This window comes from Momordica charantia (assembly GCF_013281855.1).
Source record: "Momordica charantia cultivar OHB3-1 chromosome 11 unlocalized genomic scaffold, Mcharantia_2.0 BLBB01000011.1, whole genome shotgun sequence".
Lineage (NCBI taxonomy): Eukaryota > Viridiplantae > Streptophyta > Magnoliopsida > Cucurbitales > Cucurbitaceae > Momordica > Momordica charantia.
In genome coordinates this window covers 20,937,842-20,956,419 of record NW_028275159.1, presented here as the reverse complement: position 1 = coordinate 20,956,419, position 18,578 = coordinate 20,937,842, and the positions used below count along the sequence as shown (strand labels likewise).

General features: G+C 38.5%; 1 non-coding gene and 1 pseudogene across 1 annotated transcript; one reads left to right on the top strand and one right to left on the bottom strand.

Moving 5' to 3' along the window:
- Positions 1-12,902: 12,902 nt before the first annotated feature.
- On the bottom strand, positions 12,903-15,536 carry LOC148208305 (uncharacterized; annotated as a pseudogene).
- A 2,157-nt stretch (positions 15,537-17,693) lies between these two features.
- LOC148208304 (small nucleolar RNA R71) lies at positions 17,694-17,800 on the top strand. Its single transcript, XR_015789142.1, has one exon. It is a non-coding gene; the product is annotated as a small nucleolar RNA R71 (small nucleolar RNA).
- The last annotated feature ends 778 nt before the right edge of the window (positions 17,801-18,578 follow it).

Sequence of the window (18,578 nt, the reverse complement as noted above, 5' to 3'; positions counted from 1 at the left end):
GATTTCGTTGCTCCGGTTCGCGGTTCAAGGGCGATTGCGGGCGTTTTCTTATTTTTCTTAGGGTGCCGAAATCCGATCCAACTTTGCTATTTAATTATTTTATGCATTATGAATGTGTATTTTAATTAAATGTATAGTGCATATTGTATGCCATATAGTTTTAAAATCCCACCATAGGTTACATGCATAATATGTATGTTTGATATATAGTATGTATGTATAATCATGCATCATATAGTTATAAATGTTATAATGTATGAATGCATGTTTTATTTTCATGATTTACATAAGTGTTCTCTTAATTAGTTGAAAATAAAGGTTCATTGAGCATGACATTACTTTAGTTAATATAATCGTTATATTAATGTATGTCGTCAATGCATGTTTATAGTTTTAATTTCTTCAATTTTATAAGAGTTATAAAATTTAGTAAATAGAAATTAAAATCTATAATAAAGAGTTGCATGCTAACATAGGACCTTATGTTATATCTTCTAATATGATTAGAGGGTAGTCTTTTATTTTGTTTTAAATAGGTTTCAAATGAATTGATAAAAGACTAAATATAAAATATTTCCTATAAGGAACCCTATCTAAGCAAGGTTCTGTCTAAGGTTGAGGTACTTAAGCTGACTGTAAGGGAACATCTCTACTTGGGAATCGACCTATGAATTAGTCAATATTTTATATACATGCAATAATATCGTTAGTTTATTAAAATCTTTAATAAACTAAGACATTAATGTACAACTACCAATATAAATAGTTATATTGGGCCGACTAAAAATTCACTTAGTTAATTTCATTTAGCCGGGATTTATCTAAGTAATATACCCTAGTCTTAGAATACTAAGTGGGAGCAAAAGAGAATATGTAATATACCACGTATATGTTTGATATACAAGGTATATATAACATTTTTTTCTCTCTTTCTCACGTTCTCCTTTATATTCACACTGTGAGTTCTATGCTCGGCCTCGTGTCACCTTGGGCGCGGCCTCCCTTCAGAAGGTGTTTGCATGGTTCAATATTGACGTGAATGGAGATAGTATTCATAGTAAGTAGGAGAAGGACGTGTGACAACACATCCTGCGGTCTCGGCCATTGGTTTGCACCGTGAGATTTCATACATGACTTGCGTGTCGTCCTTGTGCGACCATCCCTACGGAGGGTTCATTGTATGGAATCAAAACCAAGGAAAACTCTAGAAATGGATAAGGGTCTCTTAGGTTTTGCTCCAATATTTTCCTTCCCTATGACGAGATTATTGGGGCGGACCTCTGAGGTTTGAAAGTAGTGGGTCACGCTTACGAGGAGTTGTTAAGTTAGTTAGCAATTTCCTGACCAAATAAACAATGATTAAAGTTTATAGGAATAAGAGTTATTCTGGTGTAAAATTTAGTTGAGAACAACTTAATTTAGTGAAGGAGTAGTTGTCTGCCCTACGGTAGCTGTTGCTCTAAATCATTGAAGCGTCGTTGCAAAACAATTTGGTTAGGGTGCTTAATTACTTTTGCCAAAATATAATTAGGTTTAAAGGATAATGCATGAAAGTAATATAGGATTGTTTTTACTCTCAGCATGTCTACTTCTATTATTGCACTAGCCGCAGAAAAACTTAACAGCGAGAATTACAAACAATGGAAATCGAACCTAAACACTATACTCGTGATAGATGATCTTAGGTTCGTCTTGTAAGAGGATTGTCCTCATGCTTCTGCGCCTAACGCCACTGTGGCCGTGCGCAACGTCTATGACAGATGGATCGAGGTCAATGACAAGGCTAAGGTCTACATCTTGGCGAGCATATCTGATGTGCTTGCTAAGAAGCACGAGGACACGGTCATCCCTAAGGAGATCATGGACTCGCTGCAGAGCGTGTTTGGACAACCGTCCTCACAGGCTCGACATGAAGCCCTAAAATTCATCTACAACTCCCGCATGAAGGAGGGCTCATCAGTGTGAGAACACGTTCTCAACCTGATGGTCCATTTCAATGTGGCGGAGTCGAACGAGGCCGTTATAGACGAGCAGACTCAGGTCAGCTTTATTCTGGAATCTCTTTCGTAGAGTTTCTTGCAATTCCGCAGCAATGCGATTATGAATAAGCTGGAATACACTCTTACCACGCTCTTCAATGAGCCACAGACTTACCAGTCTCTTATGAAAAATAAGGGACGTGAAGGGGAGGCAAACATTGTCACCTTGAAAAAGTTCCATTGAGGTCCGACCTCTTGAGCCAAGTTTGTGTCATCTTCTTCTAGAAGTAAGACTTTCAAGAAGAAGAAGGCCACCGGTAAGGGGCTTAGACCTGACCCTACTGCTCCCACTGCCAAGAAAGGCAAGGCTAAGGTTGCAGAGAAAGGAAAGTGTTTCCACTCCAACATGGACGGGCATTGGAAGTGCAACTGCTCGAAATACTTGGTCGAAAAGAAGAAAGCCAACGAAGGTAAATATGATTTGCTTGTTTTGGAAACATGTTTAGTGGAGAACGATGACTCCGCTTGGATATTGGATTCAGGAGCCACTAATCACGTTTATTATTCAGGGAATTAGTTCCTGGAGACAGCTTCACGCCGAAGAGATGACTCTCAAGGTCGGAACGGGGGAGGTCGTCTCAACTGTGGCAGTAGGGGAGCTCAAGTTGTTTACAAACAAGAATATGTATATATTATTAGATAATGTGTACGTAGTTCCTAAAATTAAAAGGAACTTAATTTCAGTTTCTTGTTTGTTAGAACATTTATATTCCATTTCTTTTAATTTAAATGAAGCGTTCATTTCAAGAAATGGTGTCAATATTTGTTCTGTTTTGCTTGAAAACAATTTCTATGTGCTAAAACCAACCATAACTAAAACAGTTTTAAATACCGAGTTGTTTTAAAATGCTAAAACTCAAAATAAAAGGCAAAAAGTTTCTCACAAAGAAAATACCTATCTTTTGCACTTAAGATTAGGTCACATTAATCTCAATAGGATTGAGAGGTTTGTTAAGAATGACATTCTAAGTGAGTTAGAAGACGATTCTTTACCACCATGTGAATCTTGTCTTGAAGGCAAGATGACTAAAAGACCTTTTATTGGAAAAGGTTAGGGAGCCATAGAGCTCTTAGAACTTATACATTCAGAACTTTGTGGTCTGATGAATGTTAAAGCTCAATGAGGGTATAAATACTTCATCTATTTTATAGATAATTATTCAAAGTATGGTTATTTATATCTAATGAAACATAAGTCTGAAGCCTTTGAAAAGTTCAAGGAATACAAGACTAAAGTTGAAAATCAATTAGGTAAAACCGTTGAAACACTTTGATCTGATCGGGGTGGAGAGTATATGGACTTGAGATTCTAGGACTATATGATAGAACATAGAATTACGTCCCAACTCTCAGCCCCCAGAACACCTCAACAAAACGGTGTATCAGAAAGGAGAAACAGAACTCTGTTGGGCATGGTTCGATCAATGATGAGCTATGCTCAGTTGCCTAACTTGTTTTGGGCTTACGCAGTGGAGACTGCAGTTTACGTTTTGAACGTAGTTCCATCGAATAGTGTTTCTGAAACACCCTTTGAGCTATGGAAGGGTCGTAAAGCTAGTTTACGTCACTTCCACATTTTGGGATGCCCAGCACACGTGCTCATGACTAACCCAAAGAAACTGGAACCTCGTTCAAAAGTATTCCTATTCGTAGGTTACCTTAAAGAGACGAGAGGTGGTCTTTTCTTCGATCCACAAGAAAATAGAGTGTTTGTATTGACAAATACCACCTTCTTGGAAGAAGACCACGTTCGAGATCATAAACCACAAAATAAGGTAGTGATAAACGAGATTTTCGAAGAGGCTACAAATAAGTCAACAAGAGTTGTTGATCAAGCTGGTACTTCAACAAGAGTTGTTGATGAAGCCAGCACATCACGTCAGTCACATCCACCTCAAGAATTGATGGTGCCTCGACGTAGTGGGAGGATTATATCACAACCTGGCCGTTATGTGGGTTTAAATAAAACCGAAGTTGTCATACTTGATGATGGCATCGAGAATCCATTGACCTACAAACAGGCAATGGAAGATGTCAACAATGACAAATGGGTCAAAGCCATGGACCTGGAAATGGAGTCTATGTACTTCAATTCCGTATGAGAACTTGTAGACCAACCTCAGAGGGTAAGACCCATAGGGTGCAAATGGATCTACAAGAGAAAACGAGATGCCGAAGGGAAGGTACAGACCTACAAGGCGAGGCTTGTGGCAAAAGGCTACACACAAAGGGAATGGGTCGACTATAAAGAAACCTTCTCCCTTGTAGCTATGCTCAAGTCCATAAGAATACTTTTGTCTATTACCACATATTATGACTATGAGATTTGGAAAATGTCATCAAGACTGCCTTTCTGAATGACAATTTTGAAGAAAGTATTTATATGTCTCAACCCGAGGGATTCATAGCTCAAGGTCAAGAGCAAAAGGTTTGCAAGCTTAAACGGTCCATATATGGATTGAAACAAGCATCTCGATCTTGGAACATAAGGTTTGATACTACGATCAAAACTTATGGTTTTGACCAAAATGTTGATGAGCCTTGTGTATACAAGAAGATTGTCAACAACACTATAGCCTTCTTAGTGTTGTATGTGGATGATATCCTACTCATTGGGAATGATGTAGGATACCTCACTGACATAAAGAAATGGTTAGCTACTGAGTTCCAAATGAAGGATTTGGGAGAAGCTCGGTATGTTCTTGGCATCCAAATTCTAAGGGATAACAAGAACAAAACGCTAGCCCTGTCTCAAGCAACTTATATCGACAAGATGTTTGTTCAATATTCGATGCAGAATTCTAAGAAAGGCTTATTGCCCTTCAGGCATGGAATTCATCTGTGTAAGGACCAATGTCCTAAGACACCTCAAGAAGTTGAGGATATGAGACGTATACCTTATGTTTCAGCAGTGAGCAGCCTGATGTACACTATGCTGTGCACTAGGCCTGACATTTGCTATGTAGTAGGGATGGTCAGTAGGTATCAATCCAAACCAAGATATGATCACTGGACTGCTGTTAAGGGAATCCTCAAGTATCTAAGGAGAACGGGGAACTACAAGCTCATGTATGGCGCTAAGGATTTGATCCTTACAGGATACACTGACTCTGACTTCCAAATATAAAAGGATTCAAGGAAATCCACGTCGGGGTTAGTATTCACTCTTAATGGAGGAGCGGTAGTTCGGCAAAACATCAAACAAAGATGCATCGCAGACTCCACGATGGAGGCTAAGTATGTTGCAGCTTGTGAAGCAGAAAAAGAAGCGGTTTGGCTAAGGAAGAACCTTGAAACCAGAAGAGAGGCAAACACATCGAAAGGAAGTACCACCTTATACGGGAGATAGTGCAACAAGGAGATGTGATCGTCACAAAGATCCCTTCGGAGCACAATATTGCTGATCTTTTTACAAAAGCGCTCACGGCTAAAGTGTTTGAGGGTCATCTAGAAAGTCTAGGTCGACGAGATTTGTACGATAAGTCTAGGGCAAGTGGGAGAAATGTAATGGGTATAGTGTATTCCCTACTTTTTTGTATTTTCCCTTTGCTTTATGATAATGTACACCCCACTCGAGTTTAGTTCAAGTGGGGGTTTGTTGGGTGTGTTGCCCTAAACTCGTAGTTTGTATTTATGTAAAAACAAATATATATTTAATAAAGTTTTATTCAATCAATTTGTGTTGAATTCATAGCATTATATTGTCCAAAATTCAACAAACTAAACATCCAAGGTTATTTTCATATAATCGGAAAAATATATATACTGGGTATATATTTGATATACCCTTGATATACTGGGTATATATTTGATATATGCCTAATATACAAGAGGATAATGTCCCGAGAATAACCTAAAGGGTCTATAGTATATGGATAAGGCTGGGTACCTTATCCTAACAACACTATGGATACAACCCACTTCGTAAATGTTACAGACGACTCGATCCACGTCGTTTGTGTGGAGACATGCAAGTGGGGGTATCCTATACAATGAGTTTGTATAAAACCGGACCGCGAAATAACCAATCTTTAAATGTAACACCGTTAACTAACAGATTGCTATTTCTTAGGATGACCAGACAACTCATTCTCAATCATGAGTGAGTTATGGACTCCTGCTCGTGAGGGCTTATCCTTTGATCTGTATGGGTGAGAGTGGACCGAGTCGCCAACTCAATATTCCTACCATTTTGGGGACGAGACCGAGTGGGGAGCTGGGAACATAACTTCACATGAAGGAATTCACTTCTCCCGACTTTAGAAAGTAGATGAGTGTTCTCTTAAATGTTGACTCCGGGACCGAAAAGGGGCCCTACCCTCTCACTGGCCCGAGAGAGACTTCCGGTTATTGGTCAGACCATAACCGGATTGTTCATTAGAGGAGTAGTGGTATTTAAAGAGTAACATGTAACTCAGGGGTAACGATAATTTGACCCAGCTTAAGCTACGAGCACTCGTGAAGGATTGACTTGTCATTAATGGTCGTATATTCATGGACACGAAAACATTCTACAGTGAGAAGAGTGCCACTGCAAGTCTTTAATGGAGTGACCCGTAGTTAACGAATATTGATTAACTCGGTCAATGAGTTTGACCGATTAATCTCGTATCGTTGGAGCTTCTGATCTGTAGGTCCATTAGGTCCCCTTGCTAGCTCATAACGGGTAAGACGAGGATCAAGTTTTTGGAAGAATTTGAACTGTTCAAATTGCTTAAGGAAATATATGTATATTGATACATTATAATATGTAGTTAATTCTAAATTAAAACTATATATTATGAGAGACTTTATTTGAATGAGATTCAAATAAAATTAATATGAATAAGGTTCATATTAAAACTATAGGTTAAAAATAATGTGCATAAGATATACATTACAACTGTAGGTTATACGAGAGAAATGCTTTAGAATATGATTCTATTATGATAATAAATAATTAAGTGTTAATTATTTATTTAATTAATATATATACACATAATTGATTAATTAATTGTCAATTAGATTAATAATTAATTAATAAGATTAATTAATTATACATATTAAATTAATTAATATTTATTTAATTAATATTAATTTAATTAATAAAATAAAATTAATAAATCACTCCCTACTTAATTGCAGGGAAGTGGGAGGTTATTGTTGACGTGGAGTAACTTCCCAGGTCATTTTTTCTATATTTGTTGAAACACAGCAAAACAGAGAAGGCATGAGATGTATGAAGCATAGCGTGACCCCAAGGCAATTTCTCTAGAAGAGATCTCTCTCAAAAATTCTCCCTTACGTTCCAAATCGACACTCCCACAAGCACGATCTCGGTACCCAGAGGATAGCATGGAAGGTCTATTGGTGGTGTTCGGGAAATCGTTGAAGAACAGTTCTTCAAACGTAAGTTTTCCCCTGTATTTCATTTTTGCATATTTGGTTTTGTTTCTCAAAATTGATGAACGATGATCATCGCTTCCGCTGCGGGCTTCACATCCCATCAAATCTAAAGCCTAAGAACGAGTTATTTAACAAAGAAGAAAGTAAATGAAGCTGAAAACGAGCTTGGAATGGATGATTTACTGCTAGAGGGATGACTTTCTTATATAGGCCCTTGGAGTTATTGAACTTACCACCTTTTTAGGTGGAAATGAGTTGAGATACACCTTACCGCTCCCATTTGACTTGGACTCACGGTTATACTTTGATTCAAACACATGGAAACTGTCTGTCTTGCTCATCATTAATCAAAACGCACGTTTTGGCAAAATTGTTCTTCAAAATCGCGCCAAGCGTAATTCCTGCAAAACAGAAAACAGTTATTTTCTTCGAAGTTTGACTGCATTTTTCTCATATTTTTCCTAAAGTACCATAGTTTGACTTTTGTACAGAAATGTTCTATGCATGAAAACTATAAGAACAAAAACAACCTACACTACCTAATATACAAAATAAACTAACCAAGCTAAACCAAACAACCTAGCATACAAAATAAAGATCCCAGTATCAAAGCAAAGAGAGGTAGATATTCCCCTAATCATCATCCGAAGATTCATCACCGGTGGAATCGGTAGGAAGACTGGGAGAAGATGGTAAGTCGGCCGCAAGCTCATCGGGGAAAGAAGGTGTTTCATCACCATATAACTTCTTGAGGAACTCGCATGTGGCATGTTGAGTAACCAAAAGAAGCTCATACTTGTGCCCAAGCTCGTCATATTGCTCCCTAGTTACCACTCCTCGGGTCTCGGGATCCGCAGCGGTAATGGGAGAGTCTTCCTCTCGAACAATCGAATATCCCTGAACTTTCCTTAGGGATGTGACCGGCTTCTTGAGCGTCAATACATTCGCATCATCGACCTCCACTCCCGCCTGCAAACATAACTCAGTTATTAGTCTAGGAAAAACAAATTAACCTACCATTTTCTCTGAGCAACTCCGAATCTCATTTTTTATGAGTTATCCAAAATTGAATTCAATTCCCTTCATTATGATGTACATCATCATCGCGCTGTTGTGCTTAATAGAGGAATCGTGAGAAGTGGGGATCAACCAGTTTTTCACCACATATGACCAAACCGTTGCTTGTTCATTGATGTCAAGGGTCTTTTGGAAAAGCTTCCTCATTGTCGAAACGGTCCATGTCCTGTGTGGTCTACAAATAAGTCTATGTGCCTCCTTCACTTGCTCGTTCGATAGATGCACCAAAACTTCATTACCTATGGCATTAAACACATCCAACAAACCATTTTACCCTGTACTCTCACTACGTCTCCATGGTTCGGATTGATGGCGGCATAAAATTCCTTTGCCAAGTCCTCTGAGACAAGCGTAGTTGGGGCAAATAATGTCTCCCAACCATCCTCTACAATCCCCTTCCTAACATATTTGGGACGGGCTCTTGTGCTTCACCAAAGCACCTCTCAACAAGGATATCACGTGCTGTGAAGTCAGGCCTTTTTACCTCCAATCTCACCCGTTTGACTCTTGATGGTGTTTGTTCAGTAGAATCGGGCTTCTCTTCGTTGGCATCCTCAGGTGGCTCTTCTGCCCCTCTTAGCACCCTAGCCCTCTTGGCTTTTTTAGATGGACCAGCCTCGGCTTCTTTTTGGGCAGTCAAACGTTCTACAGCAGCTCGAGTCCTTGGCCTGGAAATTGCGCTAGGCGCAATTTCTGCAACGTTTTTCTTCTTTCGTGTTTTTTTCACCATTTGGGCCAAACACACCTCTTCCTCTGAGGTCTTTGCAGTAGCAACAAAGTTGGGGTTAGAAACTTTCAAACTTGATAAAGAAGGGGACTTACCTTTTGAAGAAGATGAAGAGGCTTCCTCCATGGCCTCATTAGGGAAATCCACAGGACCCGGATGTTCCTTCTCGCTCTTGTTCCTCATCTTGTTGAGATTTGTGCACCAGAGTTCGTATTCTTACTTCATATTGAGATATGTCGTCATTTTCTTCTTCGTCCTTAAACTCATCTCCATGCACTTCTTGGGTAATTCTCCAAGATCTCCATCCTCTCCCTAAACATTTAATCATTTTTGTGCTGCCCCACTATTTCCATCATCCTCCAATGGATCTCCCCCCTCGCTTCATTCAAAGTCACCAAAATTTCGGCAACTTTTGATGTTGTCCTTTCCTGCTCTGAATCAGCAAAAATTAAGGGCTTTTTAGTCAAGATAGGATCTGGAAAAGAGGGAGACAAAATACCTTGTAGAGTGGTCGGTGGAGTGTCCTCCAAAATTGCGCCAGGTGCAATTTGGCAATGTATTTCGACTGTGGCCGAATCTGAATGCTCCAAGGGCTCTGTGTTGTGTTTAGAGTCTCCACTAACCTGTTCTTAACCTTCAACATTCATAGCAATAGTAGCGGAAATAGGGGGAGAGATATATACTTATAAAGATTCGGAAACAGGGTTATCTTGAGAGGAATTCAACCTACGACGTATACTCATACTATTTAACTCAAGCTAAATCTCTTCACTTACTTTTATTGACTTTTCCATGAATTCTTGCCATTTTACGTTTAGTTCTTCATGTTGGGTGTGTTGCCCTAAACTCATAGTTTGTATTTATATAAAAATAAATATATATTCAATAAAGTTTTATTCAATCTATTTGTTGTTGAATTCATATCATTGCATTGTACAAAATCCAATAAACTAAACATCCAAGGTTATTATCATGTAACCGGGACAGTATATATACTAGGTATATATTTGATATACCCCTGATATACGAGTGGATAATGTCCCGTGAATAACCTAAAAGGTCTATAGTATACGGATAAGGCTGGGTACCTTATCCTGGCAACATTATGGATACGACCCACTTTGTAAATGTTACAGACGACACAATCCAGGTCATTCGTGTGGAGACATGTGAGTGCGGGTATCCTATACAATGAGTTTGTATAAGACCAGACTGCGAAATAGACAATCTTTAGATGTAACATCGTTGACTTACAGATTGCTATTTCATAGGATGACCAAACAACTCATTCTCAATCCTGAGTGAGTTATGGACTCCTGCCCGCGAGGGCTCGTCCTTTGGTCTGTATGGGTGAGAGTTGCCCAAGTTGCCGACTCAATATTCCTACCATTTTGGGGACGAGACCGAGTGGAGAGCTGGGAACATAACTTCACAAGATGGAATTCACTTCTCCCCGACTTTAGGGGAGTAGATGAGTGTTCTCTTAATTACTGACTCCGGGACTTGAACAAGGGGCCCCACCCTCTCACTGGCCCGAGAGGGACTTCCAGTTATTGGTCGGACCATAATCGGGTTGTTTATTAGAGGAGCAGTGGTATTTAAGGAGCAAGATGTAACTCAGGGGTAAAACGATAATTTGACCCAGCTTGAGTTACGAGCACTCGTGAAGGATTGACTTGTCATTAGTGGTCGTATATCCGTGGACACGAAAGCATTCTGTAGTGAGAAGAGTGCACCTGCGGGTCTTTAGTGGAGTGATCCATAGTTAACGAATGTTGATTAACTCGGTCAATGAGTTTGGCCAATTAATCTCACATCGTTTGAGCTTCTGATCTGTAGGTCCATTAGGCCCCCTTGCAAGCTCATAACGGGTAAAACGAGGATCAAGTTTTTGAAAAAATTTGAAATGTTCAAATTGCTCAAGAGATTATATGTACAGTGATACATTCTAAGATATAGTTAATTCTAATCGAAACTATATATTATGAGAGAAATTATTTGAATGAGATTCAAATAAAATTAATATAAATATGATTCATATTACAACTATAGGTTAAAAATAATGTGCATAAGATGTACATTACAACTATAGGTTATATGAGAGAATATGATTCTATTTTTGTAATAAATAATTAAGTGTTAATTATTTATTTGATTTATATATATATATATATATATATTAATTGTTAATTAGATTAATAATTAATAATTATTTATTAATTAATATGATTAATTAATTAAATAAATATATATATTAATTATATACGAATTATTATTATTTATTAATAATATTAATATATATAATTAATATATAACTTCCCTGCAAAAATGAGGGGGAGTGGGGAGTTAAGTGACGTGGGGTAACTCCCCACGTCACAATTTCTTTTGTTGTTGTTTTTTTTTTGTAGAAAGGTTCTACTAAGAACAGAACAGACACTCTCAAGCAATTCTATCAATTACACACTCTCTCAATTCTCTCACGTTCCAAACCGACGCTCCCACAAGCGAGATCGTCGCACCCTGAGGATAGTAAGGAAGGTCTATTGGTGGTGTTCGGGAAATCGTTGAAAAACAGTTCTTCAAACGTAAGTTTTCCCCTGTATTTAATTTTTGCACATTTGATTTGTTTTTCAAAATTGATGAATGATGATCATCGCTTCCGCTCCGAGATTTGCATCCCATCACTTCAATCTTAGCACGAATGCCCTCGTTCTCTTTATCCCTAATTTCTTTCTTTTTATTTTCAATATCTACTCTCTCATTAAGTCTAGCAATTTTCTCATGTAAAGTAACACCTTTTTCTTCCAATGATTGGCTTTTTCGAAGATAGACCTTACTAACTCCCCCTAATTTCTTTTGACAATGAACTTCTTTATTCACCCTAGCATCATACGATTCTATATTGATTTTTTCAGAATGTGCGCCACCTATGGATTGATTCCTTCTAGGACTCATTCTTAAAGCTTCCTTAAATTTTCTTCCTTGTTTCCTAGGATCAAAAACTAGCTTTTCATGAGAAATCATAGGAGGTTCTAAACGAATCATACCCGATTTAGTTGGCGGTGGCAACAACACCTTCTTTTTCCTCTTATCTTTGTCGCATGGCTTGGAGTAGGAAGAGTCTTCCATGGTTTGTTAGCTTCCTTCACGATCAACACACAAAAAAAAAAAAACTCCTCCAACAAACCCTAAGTGTGCCGAAAAAGAGAGGGTGGTGAGAAAAATTTGGTATTTTTGAAGATTTCTTGAGAGAAGATTTGAAAACAAGTGAGGGATTTGAGAGTTGGAAATCGCAAATGAGAGAGGTTTTGAAAACTTAGGGCTTTTTGTTTTATGTTTAAAAACATATTAAAACATAATTTGGATTATTGTTGGGCCTCCTTTTTATTTAAAAACAACCCAAAGCCCATTTAAACATAACCTACATAAAGCCCACGAAAATCATGCTAAAAATTCGAAAATCGATTCTTGTCTTCTTAAATTGCGCTTGGCGCAATGTTGACGTGGGTCAGATCTTGATTCTGCAAAATTCCAATGCAAAAACAAAAATTAGATTTGAAATCTACACAAAAAAGCCTTAAAGAAAATGTAAAAATTTTGCAAAAAGAAGACAAAAAATATTTTACATAAAAACGCCCTCAACACCAACCGATGGACTGTTTTCGCTATTGTTTTCATAGATCTTTCAATAGTACAGAGGTTTTACCTCTGTCAATATGCTCACCAAAGTATTTCGTGACTCGATGTCCATTTACTTTAAAGAAATCACCTTTCGAGTCACTTAAATCCACAGCTCCATGTGGATAAATACATTCAACTACAAACGGGCCTGACCATCTAGACTTGAGCTTTCTAGGAAACAACCTTAATCTAGAATTGAACAACAATACTGAGTCTCCAGATTCCAAATTCTTATCCATTACTTTCTTATCGTGCCACTTTTTGGTTTGTTCTTTATACATCTTAGCATTCTCATAAGAAAACTGACAAAACTCATCCAACTCATGTAACTGTAGCAACCTTGCTTCACCTGCAGCAACATAATCAAAATTTAGTTTCCGCGTAGCCCAAAATGCTCTACGTTCTAATTCTAGTGGAAGATGATTAGCTTTACCAAAAATAATGCGATAAAGGGACATGCCTAACGAAGTTTTATAAGTAGTTCTATAGGCCCGCAAAGCATCGTCAAGCTTAATCGCCCAGTCCTTCCTATTCACATTCACAGATTTCTCTAAAATTAACTTTATTGCTCTATTTGATACCTCCGCTAATCCATTAGTTTGAAGGTGATATGCAGTAGCAATCTTATGATGAATGTTATACTTTTTTAACAAGTTACTTACTGCTCTATTTAAAAAATGTGTGCCCTCATATCACTAATCAAGCATCTAGGTGTACCATATCGAGTGAAAATAAACTTTGGCAAGAAGAGAGAAACTACTTTGGCATCATTATTTGGGATGGCCAAAGCCTCAACCCGTTTCGAAACATAGTCAACAACCAAGAGAATGTAATTCTTACCGAATGAAGGTGGGAACGGACCCATGAAGTCGATGCCCCAAACATCGAACAACTCTACTTCCAATATTGGTTTTCAGGGCATCTCATGTCCCCGTGTCAAGTTACCTGATCTTTGACAGCGGTCATAACCTTGAGCGAATATGTGAGCATCTCAAAATAAGGACGGCCAGAAGAAACCACTTTGGAGGACCTTTGCTGCAATTTTACGTCCAGAGAAATGTCCACCATATGGTAATTTGTGGCACGCCTCCAAAATCTCCTTCTGTTCATGCTCAGCAGCACACCTCTGAAGAATATTGTAAGGTCGCAGTTTAAACAAGAAAGGTTCATCCCATCTATAAAACCTAACATCATGAAAGAACTTCTTTATTTGGTACTTACTCAAATCATTAGGAATTATATTACTAACCAGATAGTTTGCATAATCAGCATACCAAGGAACTTCAGAAATAGCTAACAAATGCTCATCAACAAAATGCTCTTTAATCTCACTACTATCATGTTGTAAAGAAGACTCTAGCCTAGATAAATGATTTGCTACTTGGTTTTCTGTTCCTTTTCTATCTTTTATCTCTAGATCAAATTCTTGTAGCTATAATATCCATCTAATTAACCTAGGCTTGGCTTCTTTTTTAGCAAACAAGTATTTTAATGCAGAGTGATCTGTAAAAACTATTACCTTTGTTCCAATCAAATATGAACGAAATTTATCAAATGTGAAAACAACAGCTAAAAGCTCTTTCTCAGTCACAGTGTAGGTTAACTTACTATTATTCAAAGTTTTACTTGTATAATAAACAAGATGAAGAACTTTACCTTTTCGCTAACCTAACATCGCACCTACAGCAAAATCACTTGCATCACACATTAGTTCAAATGGCAAGTTCCAATCTGGTTCAATTATGATAGGTGCTGAGCTAAGTGCGTCCTTGAGTGTCTCAAAAGCTTTCAAACAGTGTTCAGAAAAAACAAAGGGTCGATCCACTTCCAACAGCTGACACAAAGGTTTATAAATTTTCGCAAAATCTTTTATAAAACGGCGGTAGAAACCCGCGTGTCCTAAAAAACTTCTAACACCTTTTACAGTAGTGGGAGGGTGTAGTTTGGCATTCAAGTCTATTTTAGCCCTATCGACCTCAATTCCTTTTCCTGAAATTTTATGACCTAGGACTATACCTTCATGTACCATAAAATGGCACTTCTCCCAATTAAGAACAAGGTTAGTCTCTTCACACCTTTTTAAAACATTCTCTAAATTCTCTAAACAAACATCAAACGACGCACCAAACACAGAAAAATCATCCATGAATATCTCTACCGTGCTTTCTACCATGTCAGAAAAAATAACAGTCATGCATCTTTGGAAGGTGGCGAGAGCATTGCAATGACCAAATGACATCCTCCGGAACGCAAATGTCCCATAGGAACATGTGAACGTGGTCTTTTCTTGGTCCTCTGAAGCTATTGTAATCTGGTTGTAACCAGAATACTTGTCTAGGGAAGCAATAGCACTCCTTCCCTACAAAACGATCAAGCATTTGATCAATAAAGGGTAGTGGAAAATGGTCTTTTCGAGTTACCTCGTTTAGGTGGCAATAGTCCATACACACTCTCCAACCAGTCACCGTCCTTGTCGAGATCAACTCATTGTCATCGTTGGTTATCACCGTCATACCACCCTTCTTGGGAACGCATTGGACCGGGCTAACCTAGTTGCTATCTGAAATGGGGTAGATCACCCTAGTATCTAACCATTTTATTATCTCCTTCTTGACCACCTCTTTCATTTTGGGGTTGAGCCTCCTTTGGCTCTCGATAGAATTGGTGGCTCCTTATTCTAGGATGATTTTATGCATGCAAAAGGTAGGGCTAATTCCTCTTATGTCCACTATAGTCCATCCAATAGCCCTCTTGTACTTCGATAAAACCTGAAAAAGTAAAGATTCATGTCCATTAGACAAGTACAAAGAAATGATAACCGACAAAGTATCATTTAAACCTAAATAGGCATATTTTAAATGAAAGGGTAGGAGTTTCTTATCCAATTCTGGAGGTTCAATGATGGAAGGTTGCAAGACTTTCAAATCAGCTACTGTTGGCTGCAAAAACTCAAAACGCTCAAATGATGGCAAAATTGCACCAGGCGCAATTTTTGCTTCTTTTTCTGCGGCCTTCAAATCTGCTTCTAATTCTTCCACGATCATTTGCTAGAGTTCCTCCAAATTTGCCCCTATTGCAGAGCACTCCTCGACTGCATCCGGGAGCCACATCGCATCAAGGACGTTGAAGGTGACTTGCTTATCATTGACCTTCATAGTGATCTCTTCTTTCCTAACATTGACTACTGTGTCTCCAGTTGCTAAAAACGGCCTCCCAAGAATGATCGGCACCTCAAGATCTGCTTCACAATTCAAAATTATGAAACCGACGGGAAAAATTAATTTATCGACTTTAACAAGCACATCCTCTATTTTTCCTTCCGCTTTCTTAATGGACATATCCGCTAGTTGCAAAGTCACAGTAGTGGGACAAGCCTCTCCTATATTTAACTCTTTAAAGACAGAAAGAGGCATGAGATTAATGCTTGCGCCTAAGTCACACAATGCTCTCCCTAAGTTCTTACCACCTATTGAGCAAGGGATAGTAAAACTACATGGATCCTTACATTTAACAGGCAATGGATTCCCTAGAGCATCACTACTGCATTTTGTTAGGGTTACCGTCTCATGTTCTCCTAACTTCTTACGCCTAGAAATAATATCTTTCAAAAACTTAGTATAGTTAGGCATTTGCTCTATGGCATCTATGAGAGGTATATTTATATGCAACTGTTTTAGAATCTCAAAGAACTTCTTAAAATGACTATCCTGATTTTTCTTAACTAGTCTTTAGGGGAAGGTGGAGGAATCTTAAAGTTACCGACCTACGGAGTAGTGCAAGGCACTACTTACTTACTTTTATCTGCCTTCTTACCTTTCTCTTCTGAACTTACGAGTTCTACTTTCTCTTCTGGTTATGGAGTGGAGGTGGATGCAGGAACAGGTGTAACTGCATCGGCTCCTTCATCTAAAAGTGAGGGTCCATCATAACTTAGTCCGCTTCTTGTGATGACCGCCTTACACTGCTCCTTACCTTCAGATCTCGCTTTTGGATTCTCCGTGTGTCCTGGCAGTGTACCTTATGGTCTAGATTTTTTGTCATTCACTATCTGCCTCACTTGCATCTCAAAGTTTCTTATCGCAGCATCAGTCCTTGTTATGAATTCTTTCATCATGGCCTCCAAACTTCCATTGTTACCACCTTGCTGAGTGTTATTTTGAACTATTTGCTGATTGTACTATTGTGGTGACAATGCTGGTTACGTGGGAAAACCAGGATGAGTGTAGTTTTGCTTGTATTGTTGAGTAGGTGCTTGTGCACTACTACTTGCTACTCCTTGGTTATTCTAAGAAAAGTTTGGATGGTGCCCCCATCCAGGGTTGTAAGTGTTTGAATACGGATTGAAGTTTTGCTGAGCACCTTGACCTACATGGAAAATAGATGCCGGATTAGCTGGACAGTTCTCATACAAGTGGTTATCACCATAATAAACACGACATCTATCTGAAATTTATAAAACAGGAGAGAATTCAAGAATCGCCGCTGAGGTGGCAGTTTTGGTTTCCTTCTCCATTGTCAGTTGTTTTAACATCTGGTTCATAACCGCCATTTGGGCTTGCATTGAGGCTACTGTGTCTAATTCAGAGACTTCGGCTGATGCTTGCTTCTTTGGCAATGACCTTCCTATTTCTCCTTCGTCATTAATTTCTGTCATCTTGTTTAAAATGTCAACGATCTCATTAACCGACTTTTCTAACAATGAGCCATTGGTTGCAGTGTTCAACATCATTCTCGATGAATCATCCAATCCTCTATAAAACTGTTCAATCTGCACACATGCGGGCAATCCATGGTTCGGGCATCTTCTAAGTAACTCTTTAAAATGCTCCCAAGCTTCTTAAACTGCTTCGTTCTCCTTCTGTCGAAAAGACACAATGTCTTCCTGAAGGTTTGTGCTCCTGGTCAAAGTATGGTACTTTGCCAAAAATTTCTCCATCAGTTCCACCCACGTTGTGATACAATTTGGTTATAGCGCGTTTAGCCAAGTTCTTGCACCGTCCTTCAGAGAAAAAGGAAACATTTTTAGTTTTAGTGCATCCTCAAAGACACCAGGAAGTTGAAATGCATTAGCTATTTCAAATGAAAGATTTGAGATGGAAGTAAGCATCTTCGTTAGTTAATCCTCCGAACTGGCCCATCGTCTGCAACATCTGGAACATGACTGGCTTAAGCTCGAACTATGCGGCTTGGGATAAAGATTACTTATCCCTGAATTTAAGTTGTGGAACGCATGAGTAACATAGTTCCGCATGGCTATATCTCGATTATCTGCTAGTAGGATCGGATTAGGGACTTCTCCAGCTACTCAGTTTGCTGCTCCTTCACCTGCCATATCTCTGTTCACAGGTGGATTTTTTGGAGGTGGAGGATCTTGTGGATTTCTATTCATCTCAATGGTCTCTTCTTCAACTTCTTTCTCTTTTTAATTTTCTCTTTCTTTTCTCAACCTCTGCTCACGCCTTATCCTTTTAAGGGTTGTTTCAATCTCTGGATCAAAGGTCAACCAACCAGACCTTGTGCTCATACACAACTCCCTTTAAAGGTTAGATATAACAATTGGGTCCAATGACAAAGGTATGCAACAATCACACATGAAACAATTCACTTGATATGATTAGAAAACTTAAGTCCCCAGCAATGGCACCAAAAACTTGTTGAGACTTTCTCTA